This window comes from Apteryx mantelli, chromosome 3, assembly GCF_036417845.1.
Source record: "Apteryx mantelli isolate bAptMan1 chromosome 3, bAptMan1.hap1, whole genome shotgun sequence".
NCBI classification, from domain to species: Eukaryota; Metazoa; Chordata; class Aves; order Apterygiformes; family Apterygidae; genus Apteryx; species Apteryx mantelli.
In genome coordinates, this window is record NC_089980.1 from 111209422 (window position 1) to 111229758 (window position 20337).

The 20337-nt window shown below is 37.7% G+C and overlaps 1 long non-coding RNA gene across 1 annotated transcript; it reads right to left on the minus strand.

Moving 5' to 3' along the window:
• Positions 1-82: 82 nt before the first annotated feature.
• Positions 83-20157, minus strand: LOC106492500 (uncharacterized). Its single transcript, XR_001294003.2, has 6 exons — positions 19974-20157; positions 16777-16831; positions 15672-15760; positions 13308-13376; positions 1588-1723; positions 83-522 (listed from the first exon to the last, which is right to left on the minus strand). It is a non-coding gene; the product is annotated as an uncharacterized lncRNA (long non-coding RNA).
• Between the last annotated feature and the right edge of the window lie 180 nt (positions 20158-20337).

Sequence of the window (20337 nt, forward strand, 5' to 3'; positions counted from 1 at the left end):
AATTATCAGCAAGTAAAGCAACCATTTTATTTTTTTCACTGATTTCAGAGCAATATAAAACATAGATCGTTTGTAGGTATACATATATACATATATATACACCTATACATATACACATAAACACCTATACAAAACACAGGAGTTGCAAACAAAGGAGCAGCCCAAGCCTCTGCTTAATGCAATTAGTGTCTGACAATGGTACCAGATGATGCAAAAGAAACTTCCACAGACTCCATAAGGTGAGCAGTCATGGAAGACCTGATCCATAAGGCCAGTTTCTTCCCAACTTTGCTGTTTAGGTGGTGTCCGCCCTGAAGAATGGCAGCTTATGCAAATTTGCTCTCTTCTATCTTCTTAATGATGTATAACAATGTGCACAATGTTCACTCTCTCTCTAAAGCTTTGCTGTAGGCTTCCCCCATCACCAGGGTTTTAGCAGTCCCCGTAGCAGGGATCCAAGGCCCAGCTCTGATACCACAGCTGCGTATCCTTTACTCAAACTGCTGAGAAAGAGCTGTGAGTCTATACAGAGATAAGAAAAATAAACATTGCAGACAGTGGTAGGATTGTTCAGACAGGATTGTTGCACAGGTGTAGGGTTCAAGAGAGAAAACACCTACATGGAAAGGGATAAATGGTGCAACCATAAGTCAAAAAAGAGAGGGAAGCTAGTCAGCTCAGTCAGGGACTAGTCAAGAATTCCTGGGTCAAGCCATCAGTGTCATGAGTGTGGATGGCCTTTGCCTCTTGACTGAGGCCTGTCTGGCCAGTAAAGACTCTCTGCATGCTGTATCTGGAGTGGTGAATGTATTAATCCTTAGCCTAAGAGCTCATTAAATCTAAGCTATCTTTGGTGTGTGTTAGTCAATAAATATTATCTTAGTACTTTGTAAGTTGTGCATATCCTGCTTGTAGAATTTCATAATGCATGGCTACAGATGCCCAAACAAACCAACTTAAGATAGGGATCATAATAATTGATATGTACTTATTTCTGAAATCTACTGTACTCCTAACCTCAGTAATTTCTGAACAATCAATTCCATGGATTTTATGTTGTATAAAACACTGATGATTGTGTAAACTGAGAGAAACTGCACATTTTTGAGTCTGTGCTGTAGTTCCCTGATTGAAGCAAATCTTTTTCAACATCATGTTTTATAATATTATTTTTTAATCTCTGCAAAAGCAGCAAATCCATGCCACTAGATTTGCTCATACTGCAGTGATTCAGCTTTTGGCATTTTTAGGAGATTCACCACAGGTTATTAGTTGCAAAATATATGTACAGTTTACTGACCAGATAGCCCACAGCTGGGCCTATTTTGGTTTTACAAGCATTTTTGTTTGGTTACACTGGACAAAGCAGTCAGATGATGCATAATATTCCAGGAGGTCTTTTGCAATAGTAAAAATGTGAATTTCTGAAGCAGAATACTGTTGCTAAGTACTTTCACTCACTTAACTTTAGCCATCAAAAGGTTAAGTGTCTAATTTAAGCTAATTGATTTGGCTGCCTCATTGGTTACTGGAAAGAGATAGGCGTTTCAGAGTGCAAAAGATCTCCTATGTATTTTTGATACTTACTTTACCACAAGAGGAATCACCCTCCAGGAGTACTCCTTCCTTCTGCTGAGTACGTAGGTAGTCAAAATGATAAGCTTAAACTGTATGCCCCCTCTTCATTTTATACAGTGTATGTATGAAATTCTGGGCCAGTGTACTGTAAAGACACAGCTTGAAATCACAGTTAGCTGATACATATTATTTTAGAGTTACAGGACATAAGCTTAAGATTTCTACTCAAAACCAAACAAAACTCTAGATCTCTGTCTTTTGCATTGTTATGATGAAAGCTGGATGAAGCTTTACTGAATTTGATGAGCACAGTAAGTCTTTTTGTGCTAGTATACAGATCAAGGTAGTTCAGAAGGTATTTCTGCTTTTTGTGGGGGGGAAATTTCTATAGGAGCCATTTCCAAAAACCCAGACCACAAGTCCACAAGTGGGGCCAGGCAGAAGCTGAGCTTTATAGAGAAAGAAGTATCACGTGGAACTGAACAGCTAAGGTGGCTGTGTGCAGAGACGTCACACACCAGGCAGCCAAAAAGTCAAGCAGACAGAATAAATCATGAGAACACGGCTGCGGGAGAAGACAAGGACAGACCTCTAGCCGAAGGCTGGGACTTCAGGCAAACAAACAGTTTCCTGTTGTTCTGTTCTTACTGTCTTCAGGAAAATGGGATGTGCTCTTTGTAAATAAACAGAATTTAATCTTGCTGCCTCATCAATTTCTCTCTGAAGTAAAGACTTTGGAAGACAACCTACATAAAATGAATAAATAAATTTTTCAAAATAGGGGTTGTTGACCAGAAGAGTGCTCAGGAGAGGGCTGTCTTGAGGAACAATTTTAATGGGATCTAAAGAAAGTTGGTGAAAAAATTGTGAAGAAGGGCAATCCTTTATCTCTTCCTCATTTATCCAAAATAAAAAATGCAGCACTTAGCCCTAAATCATAATAAAAAGTAACATATAGCCTTATGTGAACCCATTACAGTTTTCTTCTAATCCCATAGCTCCCTCAATTAGCTATCACCTTACCATTTTCCCATCTCCTTCAGTCACTCATATGTTCTATTCCACCTTTCTTCAACACGTCAACTGAAAAACTCCCTCAGCCCTTTCAGATGCTCCAGCACAGCCTTCACTAGCTTAGATCATCTCCATTTGACAACAAATAGGGAATGCAAAGAAGATAAACTTTCCTCTTTTTGTCATTATTTTATTTCTAAATCTTCTGCTACCAGATGCCACCAAGGCCAAAAAACTCCTTCACAGATCTGTCTCCTATGTGGGAAGCACTCAGTTTGATTAGCTATGAAGAAATAAGAATTCCATTTTTTGCATTTCTTTCATTTCATGTGGTCACCTCAAGGAACGGAAGTTTTGTAGAAACAACCATGCAGTTTTGCTCCTGCCTTTCATGGAGCAAGCCCAAAATCACTCCCACAGACATACAATATCCATATCTGTGCCTCCTTTCTTTGCTGTGTGTACTACATGCTTCCAGTTCTTTTTCTTCTTTTTCTTTCTTTTTTTTTTTTTTAATGATAGTCAGATAATCTTAAGCAGCTCCAGAATCTCTGACTTCTGGTATCGGTAGAGCTTCCTAAACAGGCTCCTCTAGCCGCCTTTTAGCCCTGCTGTAGCTCTCACTAGCAAAGGGTATACCCCAATAATCCCTTTCTATGCGTAGCATTTAGCATCTTCAAAATTTCTCTTTTGTGTCTGCATAGAAAGAAGCATTATCAAATTTTTAGCATATTAACACCATTACTCAAATTCAAAGTTTAAACAACAGATGGAGTGAAAGAGAAATCAGTTAAATTTAAAATCTTGACAGGCTGACATATGATCACAGTGTTTACAGTGATCCAAAACATCTAATACGTCTAAAGAAAAAGGGAAAGGACCAGCTCACCAAACTAGGATGTCCATGTAAATGACAGTGTGAAATGTTTTCAAGGCCAAATCATGTACTGCAGTTGTTTAATAGTTGGATCAGACTTCTGTCCCCACACAGAGGATAATCATGATAAGCAATGCATATATGACATTTCCTCATTCACTTTTCCCACATAAAAACTGGCCACATGAGTGTTCAGTCTTTGTAAGAGGCAGAACAAATTATCTCAACCCAGAAATTCCAGTGATTTAACATCAAATAAGAATCATTTCAAGCCATTTTAATGAATGAGTCATTTTTATCAACTGTTACTGTATTAAACTGGCAGCTTATAACTTTGTTACTGTCCTTCTACCCATATGCTATCATATGTTACTTTTTTCTGTAATATGTTTATTTCACCTCTTAATAATTTTCAACACATTTATAAATAACAATAATATACTTTCTGTTTTAGGAGTAATCAAAATCAGTTTAAGAACAAGTTAAACTGGTAAGTTTATCTAAACTGGGACAATATGATATCAGATGCAAAATAAAATTTTTATTTTAACATTTTGATAAATTGAAATAATTGAATACCTGTACTATAAATACAGTTTTGCCAAGCTTTATCATCTAACCTCACAGAAGTATGACATTTGCCCAGAGCACCAAAAGCCCTAACACTGCTGTTAAAACAGATGACATTCAGATAGAAAAGTTACACTTTAGTATATGCTAACATTTTGGGGAACACTAAAAAATAGGGAGCCATAAGAAAAAATCTAGCCAGTGGATTGGCTACATGAAATAATCCTAGTAGATTTTGTTCTTTTTTTCTGATTAATTTTAGGAATAATCTTCAGAAAATTCTAATCTCTTTACCTAAAGACAAACTTCCCTATAAATATTCAGACCCTAAAATAACCAATTGTTAACTGACAGTGGAAGACAGTAGATCCAAAGTACTACAGTTTATAACTCTGGAAGAAAACAGTCATAAAGATTAGTAAGAAATTAAAATATACGCTTCTATTTCCTTAGGATCTATTCATTGTATCGAGAGTGCTGAATTATATTGTATTATTAAGGTAAAGCAATTTTCCTTTAACTGTCTGAAAGTTAGATATGTAGTCTAAGCTAGTCTTTTAGGCTTCCTTAAGACTATTCTTGGGAAAAGGGAAATCATTTCCTTTGATTTAATCCAACATATCTTAGACACTTCTATCAGGATGGGATGAATTGTCCTCTTGAAGAGCCTACCTCTCTCCACTGACCATAGACACCAAGCTTAGACTTAGATGTGTAACTTTAAGATTGCTGAAGATAAGAAAGGTGAATCCTATCCTTGGTTACTTTTAAGAAGTAATTTCAGCTAATGTATCCATTTAACTGACCAATATCTAAGCAAACAACAATCAAGTGTAACCTTCTGTATACACTGAAGTAACATTTTTGATCTATTTTTGATAGGGTCTCAGCTGGAGTATGGTTTTGCAGCTGGTCATATTTCAAGAGGACATGTAAGGACTGGATAGTCCAGCAACAAGAATAATCAGTAACCTAAAATCACAAAGATATAATAAAGTGGGTTGTTCAGCTTAATAAAGAGAAGACCGGTATGGAAGAGTGGGAAACCTGAAAATTTTCAAAAACCATCACAGAGGAAAAGTAATAATCTTAAATCACAGCAAGGAAGATATCTGGGCAGACATTAGGAAAAACCTTCTTATAATTAGGAAGTGCCTGGGGGGACTTGCAAAGTTTTCATGACTGGAGCTCTTTAAAAACAAGTAAGACAAATGTCTGTCAAGAATGACTTAGGCATAGGTGGTCTGCCTTAGGAAAAGGGGAATCAAATAGATACATCCTTCCTCTATAATCAACAGGGGGAAGTAAGTAGCCCCACAGAACAATTTTGAATGTTCTTGGAATAGGTCTTTCTTTATATGCATCTGTTTCTCTGATAACTGCAGAGATTTCCCAGGTCCGGTGTCCATGTTTACGGGCTGGAGGGGACAGGATGGGCCCCAGGGCCAAGGCGCGGGCGTAGCAGGCAGCTCAGCGCCTCAGTGGCACTGGGTTTCTGCTCGGCTTCCACTCGCTTCTGCAGGGCTTAATGATTTCATCAGCCCACTGAATAAAGGTTGCTTTTTCCCCTTATAGGATTTAGGCTTCTCCATAGCATAGCCTGTTGGACTGTCAAAATGATGGTCTTCATTTCTCAAGAGTATGCACCAAAAGCAAATCCTAACATAAATGACTGAAGATTTTGTTACACTCTCCATAATATTGGTATACATAAACTGAAAACTCTTTGGTAAATATGAAGCATATGAGACACAGCAGGATATGCCGTAATTGGTATCTTACTTAACATAATTCAGTTTTCCCCAGTCAAACAGAAGTGTTGTGGTTTGATAACTGTCACAAATTTTATATGAAAGCCTTAAAAAAAGTTTGTCCTCTCCATCACACAGCTATAATCCCACCAACTTCCAGACACACCCTATAGTGTCCCTGGTGTCAGTGATACTAATAAACATAACAAAAAGGGATTGTCCAATTAAATAACTTTTTTATCATGTTAGCAATATCATTTTGTATTTCTGTAATCTTTTTGTATTTTTTTTTAATTTGGTCTTTTTCCAGTTGGCAATTACACTTGACAATCTGAATTCACTTTACCTAAATACATTAACTCTGTTTTCAACCTTTTGTTTAGAAATTCCCAAAAATAAGAGTCAATGTAAGAAAGGGATTTCTTCATCCCATATTTTCCCTTCCATCTCATTACACTGAAAAATAACCTTTCCTAAGTGATTTGAACCATTCCATCCAAAGGAAGCTTATCTACACTGTCTTCCTAATTCCACCTCCTGCACAATAATGCCTTCATTTTAATCTATCATATAAATGCAACTTGATTTCTTTATTTACAGACATGTCACAGCCTGCCCTAACTTCTTGAAACTATTTCTAGTCTATTTAACATTCTTTAAAGAGATGTAAATATTAGTTTCATTGCCCAAGATTCTTCTTTACTTATAATCATTGTGAAGAGACGCTCAGTATTGTTACCAAGTATGTTTACTGGGTAATGTCTAAGTGACAAACAAGAACAGGGCCCCATTGTGGGTGGCACTCTGGGGACACAAGAAAGTTCACAAGGAAGTTTGATATTTATCTGGAGTTATCAAATATGAGTAACATAGGCATGAAAACAAGCAGCACAAAGATTAGTTTGCAGCACTAGTTTGTACTTTATGCTGCTGATTGCAGCATAAAATATCACATTACCATGCCATTTATCTTAAAAAATAAGAATGGAAGCAGTCTACCAAACTTTCCATTTTCAAGTAGTTTTTGTGCAGAAACTTCTAGTCTCATGTTTTGTTAGATGTGACCTTTTAATTTATGAAAGTTCAACTTTTTAAACATAGTTCTGCATGACACAGGCCTTCCCTATACCTTTAACCACAGAACTGGATATGTCACCTTCTTATAAAAATAGCACAGTTCTAAGTCTAAAGTATCCAGCAAAAATAATCTTTTCAATGTTCTACACATGAAATTTCTAGATTACCAATACTCTGTATGTCACAGCTTCTCTCTGGACAGCATGTAGATGCAGTATTTCCTTTATTCTCTTTCATTCTCTTTTTAGGAATTACTATTGGTTTTGGCTGTAAAAGACGGCCAGATGAAATGCTTCATTATACTTCTCAATTAAGCTAATGAGAACATTTAATAGAGCCATTTTTTCATCTTCTCCTGCCACTCTACAATAAAAATACACTCCTTAGTCTTCCAGTCACCTTTTAAAAAACTCTCATAATGAGAAAGAGATATATTGGGCTCTTTATCCTTGCCATTTAGCTAGTACATCTCTCTCTTATTCTTCCTTCAGGGTGGCCAGAAACATTGAGCATAGCATTTTTAGGGTTGCCCATTTAAAAGTCTTTTCCTCAAGAATATTCTGCTGATTTTTACAAAGGTTTTATTTATGGAGCTTAATACATCTTCCCTTTTATTACTGAAGGTGGTTCAGCAGCAAAGCTATAAAAGCAAAACCAGAAAGTAGATTAATTGCCCCAGTTGTTCAGACTATCCAGACCCACAATGACACTTATAAAGCTTCAATAGCTTTTCCAAGGAAAGACAGTCTAAAAAACAATCCCGTAAAAACAACAAAAAATCAGTACACTCCAGGAGCATGAGGATGTGAAACAGAGGGGAAAAGAAAATACAAGGCTCTTATTTCATCAGTGGACCCCTGTGGGACAGATGCTTTATAAAGGATGCCCTGTGAGAAAGAAGGGGTTTAGTATGATGCTGGGGCCTCAAAAATACAGCATGGGCCCCAGGAACATGTTCTTTCAATTCTATGACAACAGAATTTACAAAGGTGAATTTCTCAGTACTGGAAATAAGCAATATAATCTGGGTGCTTGTCACCTGTGTTCCTAGGAAAAGTTAAAAAGTGCAGTACATCCCCAAATGAAAAATAATACCAAGTTAGATTCAGAATTTGGATCTGGTGATACCAAAATGTACAAAACCTCACATTTTCAAGATAATGAAGTCTCATCTACATGCTAGCAAAATAATCATATAGTTATGCTTGGCTAAATACAATCTTGTTCTAACTCAACTGATATCAGAAGAGGAAATTTTGGGGGGGCCCAATTATTTTAATATGTCAGTCAATTGTGGACTTTCACAAATTAGTTTATTACAGCTTCCTCTGAAGATATGGTCTGCTCATTCGCAGAAGTTCAGTGACTCACTGTGCCATTGTGAATTTAAGTGTGAGCTGTATTCATTTCAACAAAGTCAGCTGCAGAGAAAGTCAGTCTCGGTGTTGACAGGTGCTACAGGCAACCTACTTTTGTAGACAAGCTACAGCACCATACTAGGTTACCACCGCTCTCAACAAAAACTTAGGCAATAATTTCCTCCTCTTTTCAGTGATATCTGAGTTGTCATGAATTTTATCGATGTATATTTTCTATTGAAAGGTAAGCTATAGAACCAACTCCAACAGGCACTGGGGAAGAACACTCATGAGCTTTTCTTATGGAAACGAATACTGAGGTAAGACCTGTAACCCAGTCTCAGCTGTAACTGGCCATACAATATAAATAAGCAATGTATGAATGTGAAATAGAAAACAGGAAAAGTAAGTCTTTGAGCTAGTGTTCAGGAGTAACTTACAGTTTCATGGGCCTGAAATTTATTTTTTCCAAGTTGTTTTTCCTTCCACTGTGATTTCTGATTCCTTAGATAGATATTTCCAAAAGCACTAGAAGATCTACTTTACTTATAGACCACAAATCTTCTATCTGTTTCTACTTTATGAAGCTCATTATTTTGATTATTTTCCTGAAATCAGCTAGATAGATAGATAGATTCTCAATCTTAGTCCAATATAAAATCTACTTTAGATGCATAATGACAGCCCAGCAAAAAAAAAAAAAAAAAAGACAAATAGCTCATGTGAAACTGGAGACACTGCAATGAATGTCACTGCATCTGAATTAGTCCTCAAGCATAACGTAACTCATTTATCTATGTTTCGGGGCAAGGGGGAGAACAGTGTTAGAATTGCAAAGGGACATGGGTGCAAACATGACCCTACCTCCTGGAAAGCGAGTCACAAAACTAACTTTAGTATTTACCTACTCTGATGTATGAAATGGTCAAGAGTTAGGCAGAGAGTAACGCTCCCAGATCAGACTCACAGCAGCTGGCATGGTGAGATCGCTAAACCGGGCAGCAAAAAAATACCAAAGAAAGGGATGTAGCTGAAATATCTTCTCCTATATGTGCCTATTTTAATGGATTTAAACACTGAAACTAATTCCTGTTTTAAGTGTCTTCATTTACTAAGGATTCAAAAAACATCTTTCTTTGGGAAAGAAGGTTTCACATAGAGGTCTAATTTTTGAGCACTCATCCAGGAGCTGGGAAGCACGGGGTTCCAGTCATATTGCAGCCAGATAGGGTTTGAACTCACAACATCTAAATGTCTTAACTACAAGTTTATCAAGTTTTCTATATTCCCTTTTGAACAGGAGCCAGGAAGGGAACACTCAAAAAAAAAAGGGCATGCCATAGTGATATGCTGATTTTGTAGCGAAGGTGTTTTCTGCTACTTATCTATGTATCTCTTTATTTCCTTGCATTTCTGAGGTGGTATGTACACCTGGAGGGCTGTCAAATGAGCTCAAAGACTCTAAAGCAGCAGTGGATTCACCCACACCAAGCCAGGCCCCAGTTAAAGTGAAGAAGTTGGGACTGGCGAGACTCCGTGGAAAGTGGCTCTTGTCATGTTTTCATGGCAACATGACAGCGGCTCTGAGGGAAGCGTGCTGGCACTGCAGGGCAGCTGGCACAGCAGTCTCAACATGCCCTTTCTGATCCTGAACTCAGCACTAGCCATCCCCCAAACGAAAGACAATATGGGCCCATGAATGGGTGCTGGCTTCCTCCCATGAAACTGCTGCTGGATATTAGGAAGACTGGCCCGGGATGCAATCGTGGCCTGCCCACAGGCGATATTGGCCCTGGCAACTGGCCGGTGGAGGATATACAGGGCCGTGTCCCCTCTGAAATAGCACTGACTACACTCGGCGTTTTGAGTGAAGAGGCAGTCTGTGATGCCAAATTCTACCCATCTGCCCTAGCCTGTAGGATGTTGGCGGTCCTGAACTAGCCCAGCAGAGCTGAAGCTTTGCCAACTTCACTGGCAGCAGCCACAGCAAGTACAAATCAGAGGCCATGAGGCAGCGATGGGCAGGGCCCCACAGCCCCCATGGTCATGAGCTGTATGCCAAGCACATGAGAAAGGAAGTGCGCTAGAAACCTACCTGGTACAGAGGTGAAAAGGGTGAAAAGTTAAGCTCTTGCATCCCTGTGCAATCTTGCCATTGCGTTATATGAACTGTCTGTCCCAACAGACAGTGAAATGGGAACAGTGTGCACCATTTGCCCCGGGAATCACCACGTGGCGAGTTCTCAACCTCACATAGAGCACGAGGCAGCACCGATTCAACCTCTGGTAGCCCTTCACACTTACTTACCTAGAGTTACAATTTGGAAAAATGAGGCATAATTCACATCCCTCTTCTGCCTGACTTGAACTGAAATGTTGTATCTCTCCAGTGTGTCCCTCCAGCATATTGGTCAAAATATTTTGGAGGAGGGGGAAGGGAGAGGGAAATTTCTAGAAAATGAAATTTTATCTCAACTAATGCGTTCCTAAATGATTTCCTTATAAAAATTCATTTTTGATGAAAAATATACACCAACTTTAATATACATAAATTCTCCTCAATGCTCATCACATTGTGTAATCGTAGAGGTTGCCCAAGAACAATCACTCCCAACAGAACACAAAAAATCTCAGGAAATCTATAGTTACTTAATGGCAAATGTACAACAACCCAACACTGTGCAGAAGGCATAAAGATACGTCGGCCACCAGGACATAGCAATCAACCTTTTTACCAAATAACTAGTATTTGTCCCTCTTCCCGGCAGTTATTTAAAACAGGCCTATAGTATTTCAAGGTATAACATACAGTATATGTACAACAATAGAAATAACTATGTAGGCATAGAAAGAATCATAACTACTCTGAGGAATGTACATTTCATGCCATTTGTGCAGTAATATCTTTGAACATAATTTTGGAGTGATGTTGTCCTTTACAGAGAATAGGCAAATTTTAGCCATTCTTGATTAAAACACTAAATCCAACCTCAGAAAACAAGTTGTTACGATACATTATTTTTATAGTACAATTAATGACTACATATTTTTGCATTTTATCATTTGTTACAATCTGCACTTATAGTCCTAAGAAATCAGTTTAATGAAAAATTCCTAAGCTTGGAGCACTTGGATAATAATTTGGCTAAAATTAGTATTTGGTTTTTTTTTCAGACAAGCTTTCTATTCAAATGTAATATTCTTCTAAAAACAAAGTAGTTTAGTTTAATATGTAACTTTTCTACTTAATTTGAAATGCTGTCATCGTTGGCCTTTACCTAATTATGTTCAAATTAGAGAAAGAGACAAACTCCAGTTGAGATGAGAATGAAAAGTCTCACCTGACACACACACAATGGAATGTCTCAAGAAATCAGTAGAAATATTGAGGTTCAAAGGACCTACCAAGGTATCACACATACTATTCACATACTTTTTTTCTGACATTTAAATGAATAAAAACATATTATATTCTTGCATTTCTTGATAAACAAACAGAAATTGCTTGGTTGAATTAATGTGGAAAAAAATCTGGCTTGTTTGCATGGATTCATGGAAGGATTACATTATGCTGTGATTCCATCAGTGATTACTGCAATAGCAGACAGACCAAGTCATGGTTAATGGGACGCTTAATAAACACAACCCCCAAATGTCTGATAAAGCTTTTGATAAAGTCGTATGCAGCCAAGATATGCTTTCTACAATGATCTGGATGCTACATATCATGTGAATAGAAACAAGCATGCTGGAGCAGCTAGTGCAAATGGGTATAGGGATGGGCGGGCAGATGGGGGCAAGGAGCATCTACAGGCTCTCGTCCTGCGGCTCTGCTCGCTGGGCAAATCTGGGCGCCTCAGCCACCCAGACCCAGCACCACCGTACGCCTTCCTGCTGTGGCCTTGGAGCGCCTGCAAGCCGCAGTTCCGACAAGGGAACTTAATTCAGAAATAATTCAGCAAGGCAGCTTCATCATCAGCCCATTTTAGAGGCTCAGAAGTATCATTGTACAGGCTGTGCCTTGGACTGGCCATAAAGAGATGTATTTAATTGTGACTTAAAGGTATTGTTCCCACAGTAACTACACACTTCAGCTTCTGTCTCTGCTCTTGACACTGTGAGAGTTTAAGGGAACTTCGCAGAAGATTAGGCCTTCTTTGGAGGCTGTCAGCCACAAGCAAGACTGGAAGGAGAGAGGGCAGTGTAGCCCTATACAAAAATACATATAGTTTGTTTGAAAGCTGCCTTTACTGAGCAAAGTAAAAATCCTTGGTAACAATTTGCCTGCACACTCTTAATAAAATGCAACATTTTCTTTCATTTGCATCAGAATTATTCAGTTTAGGTCAGTAAATACAAATTAATAATATATATTTCATAGTAAATTGGCCTAGTATCCTTACACCAGTTCTCTTGACAATTCTTCCTGAGAGCTTGACTGCTCTAATGCAAAATGTATCTTGTTTCGCTCTGTAGAGTACCCTTTTTGGCAATGTCATTTACATTTCACAGGTTCCTTTGCCTTTGTGTAAAAAGGATAATAAGAGGAATTTAGTCCCTTGAAACAAATTTGGTTACATTTTGTACATATACTTACAAAACTATCTAAACTCAGTCCTGAAATACTTCAGCAAGCAACTTCCTGAAGTTCCACATTACCAAAACCATTCTGTGACTGCAAACGATTTCTCTGATTTAACCATGGGAAATGATAAATCCACATTTCAGTAAGGATATAAATACAGCATTTTCATCTCTACCAAAAGCATCCTATTTGATACTGAAAACATTCTCATCTAAAAAATGTGGGATAATAGGACATTTTAATTTCACAGCATTATGAAGCTTAAGTCATAACTGCAGGTGGAATACTTTATCAGACACTGGCTGCCACAGAATCAAACAATGGCCGGTCACAGCATCAAGAACACGTTACAATTCTCCTTTAACTACAAATATCAAAAGGGTAATATCTTAATATTTATACTTCCATTGTGTTATATGTTCTGCTAAAAGATAACTGTATAATCTATATAAATATATAATGTTAGTAAAATAAATTACCTACAAATCCACACTTACTTCCTCAAAATATCTATCCGCAAATCTCTTAGTTACACAGATCAGCAAACAATTACTTTTCCGTAGATTCTGAGTATAAGACAGATGGCATTCACATCAGAAACCAGATGAGATATCATGTAAACAAATCTGTAGCATATGCTAAATACAAGACTCTTACTGTGGTAAATCATGGCAACATTTTCCCCAAATACTTGTGTTATTTTGGACAGTACTAGAGCAATATTTCAAAGGGTTATTCAGATGGTAATAATCAGTGCCTTGAATTCAAAAAGGAATATCCCCAAACAAAATTGTTTTCTGATGATCTCACACATTTGATTTGTTTCACAGTATTTTTTGTCTGAAATGGGCTAGATTTCCCAGTTTGAGTTGGAATAACAGCAGTAATGGGGCAGTTCACATCTAAACTGCTTTCTAGCAGCAGTTGTCTCCAAAGACTCCCATCAGCATGCAAAATTTGTAATGTGGAGAACTAATGCTTCCAAAAATAAGGATATTGTACATAGCACAGTAAATTAATGGCTCCTATCTAATAGAGCAGATTTGAAATAGTTACATCAGCAGCACATAAGATGTTAACTTACTTCAAAAATAGTTTACGTACATATGATTCATTGTACATGAAGATAAACTTTTCTGCTTCTACTAATGTGACAATTATGAATAGTTCCTCTCCCTGGAAAGTATCTCCAATAATAAAACTCTGAAGACCAGGCAAGTATGTTATATGCCTAGCTACAGGGTTTCATAAATATATGTTTTTTCTCTAATTCCTGTCATTCCAAGTTTCAAATATTATTGGACTGGTGAGCACGTGTACTGACTGCCAAGATCAGCCTATAAAATGGAGAAAAGGTCACACAAAATATTTCTCAAATCATGTATTTTCTATAAAGCTTTTAGAGACTCAAAAGAATATTAAAAATGTGTGGAAAATTAAATGTTGATGAATGACAAAGTTTTTTATGAAGAAAAGTAGCAAACTACTATCCTTGTAAAAGTCGTAATTGCATATGAGAACTACCTCACTCATCTGTCACTTATTACATCCTGGTGACTGCAATTCCTGAAAGGCATTAGTTTATCATTAGGGAGCTTTTGCACTTGATAGGAACATTTTCCTGTAATTCCTCATGAGGATTAAAATATGGCTCTACAGAAAGTCTGAAAAGCACTTATAAATGACAGTAGGCAGCAAGAATAACTTTTTATAGCTTAGGTCTCCGGGTAGTTTTATTTTGATTAATTGTATTTATTTTCAATAGTCTCTCAAGACTATGGGAAATGGAAGTGTCTAACTTTTCTCTGTCCTGATTAGATCTTTTGACTTTTTCCTGCTGAATATCAGATAATTTTCCCACAATAATGCTGACTAGTGCCAATATTTCAAATGATTCCCTATTAGACATTTCACACTTTTAAAAAACTAGTTAATTTGAATCTTTTTAATTTCACAGGATCGTTTTCATCTTCTTTGTATCTCCTTTCTATTTTATCTGTTTAATTCTTCCCAGATGCTGTCAAAATGTTTACTCACAGAACACACAGAGGCAGAAAATGTATTTTCACAATGCATTTTAGTCAACATTTGCATATGGAGGTGTAATTACCATAAGGTAGGTATATATGTATGTATGTATGTATGTATGTGTGTATACAGGCAACACAGTTTTCTAGGTTACTCAGAATCTTCAGCTCCGCTGATTTCCAGGCAAACTGCAAGTCCTCAGTAGATCCAAAACTCATACAGCCTCTGTTACATGATTTTAGATAAACTTTAGTGCCTAAATTTAACACTGTGAACTTGTAAGTTATTTCTGTCACTCCAGATTTTGGAAAATGAAACATAATGCTCCAATCAGCCACATTGCCTGAAAACAAACTATAAATAAGGCTGACATTTTGCTTGACTATAGTGAGCATTGTGTTTTCTGAAATACTTTAGAAGGCTCTGTGTATCCTGCCAGATACATAGATACACAGATAAAGCAGTTAATAATAAAAAAACTGACCACTCAAGCCTTCTGATCATCATTAAAACAATTCTCTTCAGTTATCTTCAGCAGCAAATTTTAATCAGAAGTGTATTTGGTTTGTTTTCTTATTCCCAAATAATTTCTGCTTCTGCTTCTAGTGCTCCCCATTTTTCCACCTGGTCATTAAAATTTTGATTTGGAGATCCATCATATGAAAGATTGCTTTCCCATGGGATAGGGTGCTAAGGCAAATATTAATTTCAAGGTCTTTATTGCTAATTTTGACTCTGTTCCTCCCTCTTTTGTTATCTATGTCTTTTATCTTTGTTGTTTGTCAAGTCTTAAAGAAACCACATGTTACCAGGAAATATTTTCAGATTATTACCCAATTAAGTTTAATGCCTTCATTTTCTTCTTCTTTCGTGCAGTTCCCTCTTTCTCAAGCAATCATGCCATTTCATTCACTGGATACATCTTAAAGTGAGCAAGAACAGGAAAAGAGAAGCAACTGCATTACCACAAACATCTCTGCTAATACAAAATTTATTCGTAACTCTGAATACACACCGTTTTAAACAATTTCAGTGTTTTCTTCATGCAAAAGCATTTCTAGATGAAGCTATAGCAAATACTAAAACTACACATGATTCTTCAATACACATAACTGAATTAGCTCATATTTAGTGTTTCAGTCCTGATGTTGTCCTCATATATTCCTATTTTTATTTAAATTTTTATCCCTCAAAAAATATAGAGCACATATATCAGCTTTCTAGAGTTAATAAAAATAATTATATTTAGAAATTCTACTTTGTCATTACACGACGCACTGCCTGTACCTGATAATTCAACAGCACCTCTGAATACACTGCTTTCAGCAACTAATCCTGTTATATTTATCTTATTCACAACTAAGGATCTAAGCATAGAAACAATTGCCTTCAGCATGAGAAATGTTTTCAGAACTGTTGGCAACTCAAAACTCAATAGATTTTACTCATAAATCACATACTTATTTTTGCTGGGCATATTTAATATTTACAAATAATTCATTAATAACTGCAGTCAGAAAAATGTTGAGTTACAAAAGTAGCCATAAAAAATGCATTGATGCAACACAATCCTTGCATTCTCTTATCGTGATGATATAGCCCCAATCCTAAGATTAGACAATGACAATGTCAGACTGTATCACATGATCATTAGTATCAAAGAATACAAAAATATACTCAACATTTTTATATATTTGTGAAATATATGAAAATTAAAAATGAATGGAATATATCACTGAAATAAATGATAATGAAAAACAAATAACAATGAAAAACATTATGGCCTCTAAGAACTTCTACCTGCCTTGTAAATATTGATGTAAATTTGATTTCAGAAATGGGCTTTATATTGCATACAAAGCTTTCCTTAAAAAAAGAAAACACACAGCTACTGACACTTTTACACTGCGGCATTCAAACTGCATATTTTTTTCCTACCTAGATGTTCCTGTGTTTGGCAGACAGCTTTTCTCTTTAGCTTTCAGCAGAGCTTCTATTTAAAGGAAAGAAAGGGAACAAAATTGCTTTGAGAGGACACTTATCGGGCATGATATGTAAACTGAGAATCTAACAAAAACATTGGGTTCATTTTTATTTTAGTTACTCAGATGATTTCTTATAATTTTTTTTTAATTATCTCTCCTGATATCATAAAGAGGACAATACATAAAAGCACACATTGAAATCTAACAAATGTTGAAGGACTGATTTGAGAAAATCTCTGCATAAATAAGTCATATCAAAAGACATGAAACATTATATACTGGATACACATATTGAATATATTCCATTTCCTGATATATGTGAAGTAGCAAAATTGTACAGTTTGAGAATATTTGCCTTCTAACAAACTGGCAATCTGAGAAGATAAAACAAAATGGTAGGTCTGAACAGGCTGTTAGTAAGGTTCTTAATAATGGAAAACAGAGAGAGAAAGGAGTAATGAAGAATGTCTGTGAAGAGAGATTTGAAAGGCAAGACTTGGGTTTCAACTCAAACCTCCTGTAAAGCCCAGAGGGTGCGTATCTATGATTTTGAGCTGCCAAACTGTGGAGAAGAGTGTCTCTCGGCAAGTGTTAGCCTGATGTCTTTGCCAAGCAGTGGAGTAGCAAAGAGAAAGCCTGAGACTAGGAATCAGCGCAGCCCATTGCTACACACCGTGTTATGGCAAGGTTCTCCATCACCCTGTAAGCTTAGGGTGATCTTACACATGCACTCAAAGGAGTGCATCACCACTCACTTCTGTGTCTGACCTATAGCCTTTTCTTTCCTACTCCAGCTGTGCAGATCTTCATCTTAATGGCCTTATTAGCATATGGATCAGCTAGTTCATTTTCTTAAATGAGTAACTGCATTAAAACCAACTTTAAAATAATTTGAGATGGTAAAATAAAAATATATATAATTAAAAACAAGATTTCATTAACAAAAATATAGAGACTAAAAGTACAGCATGCAGCATATTTTCACAAAAAACAAGTTATATCAAAAAGATGCTGATTGCTCTCTTTTGGGGTTTTATTTTCAGGATTCCATTGATTAAAATGTATATATTCTGTGGAAATAACAGAGCACAGAGCAGATGCATTAAACTGGTTCACAGAGAGATTTCAAAACATAGTTATGATTATGGAGATATGAGTAACCAGGTGACTCTAATGAGGCTCCCAAGGATTCTTGGTGAAAGATTATTTAACATTTTTATCAATAATCCAGAAAATGATATTCATGTAAAGCTTGCAGTTAACAAAAAGATGGCTTTAGTCAATGATGACATTACTTTCATGTTAAAGACTGAATTGCCTTGCAGTCAAACAAAATAGTTCCATTGTAGCTAACTGCAAGGTAATACATCTGAAAAAAAATAATACAGGTTATATGTTCATGTTAAAAACTGCCTTGTAAAGCAGGAATCAGAAAACTTGAAGAACACTGTCTGAATAGGAGACCTCAGTGAAATGATCACAGAATCACAGAATCGCTGAGGTTGGAAGGGACCTCTGGAGATCATCTAGTCCAACCCCCCTGCTCAAGCAGGGTCACCTAGAGCAAGTTGCACAGGATCACGTCCAGGTGGGTTGATATGGCAAAAGGGATTAGCATGACCTTTAGGATGTCTAATAAAGAGGAATATAAAGTAGAAGGTCGGAAGTTGTCTCGCCTCTGCACATCTACTACTATAATATTGTTCCTAATTTGGTATAGATGATTAAAACATAAAAATACTGGAAAGAGATCAAAGGAGTGCCACAGAAAACGATAAAGATGCTGGAAAGATACAATAATGATAGGTGGCTTAAGGGGCTTGGGATATTCAGTTTATTGAAAAGAAGGTTCACAGCTGATTTCATTACTGTGTCCTCATACTTGAAAATGGAGAAGACATCCAAGAGTAGGTGCTAATCAAACTCAATGAAAAAGGTATAATAAGATCCAGTGACTGTAATTTTAATTTAGACAAATTCATCCTTGAAAAGAGATAGGATTTCTTAGCTGCAAGCGTATCACACAGCTGTCTGATCTCATCACTGTGTAAGGGGATCTAGTCACTAAATCACTCATATGCTAAAGCCTTGAAATCTGTGAATATATCAATTCCTCCACTCTTTCATTTCCTCTGTGGGCTATGACAAGTTTCCTGACTTGCGCTTAGTATACCCATAAGACAGGCTGGAATGTTTTAGCCTCACTAAATTGTTGGGGCTTCACAAAGAAGTACCTCAGCATCCTTAGCATTACAGACAGGTCACAGTAAATGTTATAGCCTTATAGCCTTAAACTTCCTAAAAGCATTACCCAGCATATGGAACTTAAGGCACAGAAAATGGAAAACTACAATTGTTTACAGCAGTCACTAACTTAGTGCCCAAATTAGGACATTTAGGACAGGATTTGTCTCCTCTAATTTTACACAATTGCAGCCTAGAAATATACATCTGAACCAGTCATCGGCTTCCTTTACAGTCGATAGAGGCACCTTAAGGGAACAGTTCATCTGGCCTATTTGATGATGAACCATACTGTATGAAAAGTTTACAGTATGGATCTTAGGGGAGATGAATCCCATCTCTCATCAAGACAGTGGGGAAGTGCAACTACTGAGCACTGCCGACACAACTAGTTCAGTATAATGCAGGTAACGACTTTGTCTTAACATGGGCGTTCTCGAATTCAAGGTCTTTTGGCACCCAAAAGCCCTGCCATGAGATAGGATCGAGGTTAGCAGCCTGGACCATCATGAACAGAACAGAAGCATAAGTTTCACAGCAAAAACAATCCATACAGCTTGACTGTTCTTTTGATGTGTAGCTGCAAAATGTGCTAATCCAAAAGGTATTTACTAGAGTGCAGGCAACGCCTAGTAACTCTGCAGTAAGAATGTAGCCTCAGGAACCATCCCACAGGGATACCGAGGCCTCAGCTGTGCAAGGAAGTTTTCAACAACCTTAACTTGGTAATAGCTGGCTCTTGAGTAGCAGAAGTGCTGGGCATTCAGAGCAGCAAGTGAAGTCAGAAGTGTGCTTTGTCATACGAAAAGAGAGGAAGGTTTTAAGACAGGATATATCTTTTATCAGACTAGCTGATATAACTGGAAAAAATGAAACATCTTCAGATCTTAAGACTACCATGCCTACCATTATGCAAAGTTTCGAAAACAGGAATTCAGCACGCAGCGGGCACTGCTCGGAGGCGGCCGGGACCTGTGAGAGCCGGCGGACCCCGCGCGGTGGTGGGACGCTTCACAACGGCCCCGCCTCAAAGCCCACGGAAACGCCTCCCAGGCCAGGCCAGGCCAGGCCAGGCCATCCCCGGCGCCGGGCCCCGACAGGGGACAGGGAGAGGCCCCGGCCCCGGCCGCCCCTCCCGCGCCGGCGCCTCCCGCCGCGGCCGCCCCCGAGGCAGCAGGCGGAGGCCGCGGGCGGCACGGCCCCGCGCGGCGCCCCCGGCGCTGCCGGCGCTTCCGGGCGGGCGTGTGCGTCCGGGTTGGGCGGCCCCGGG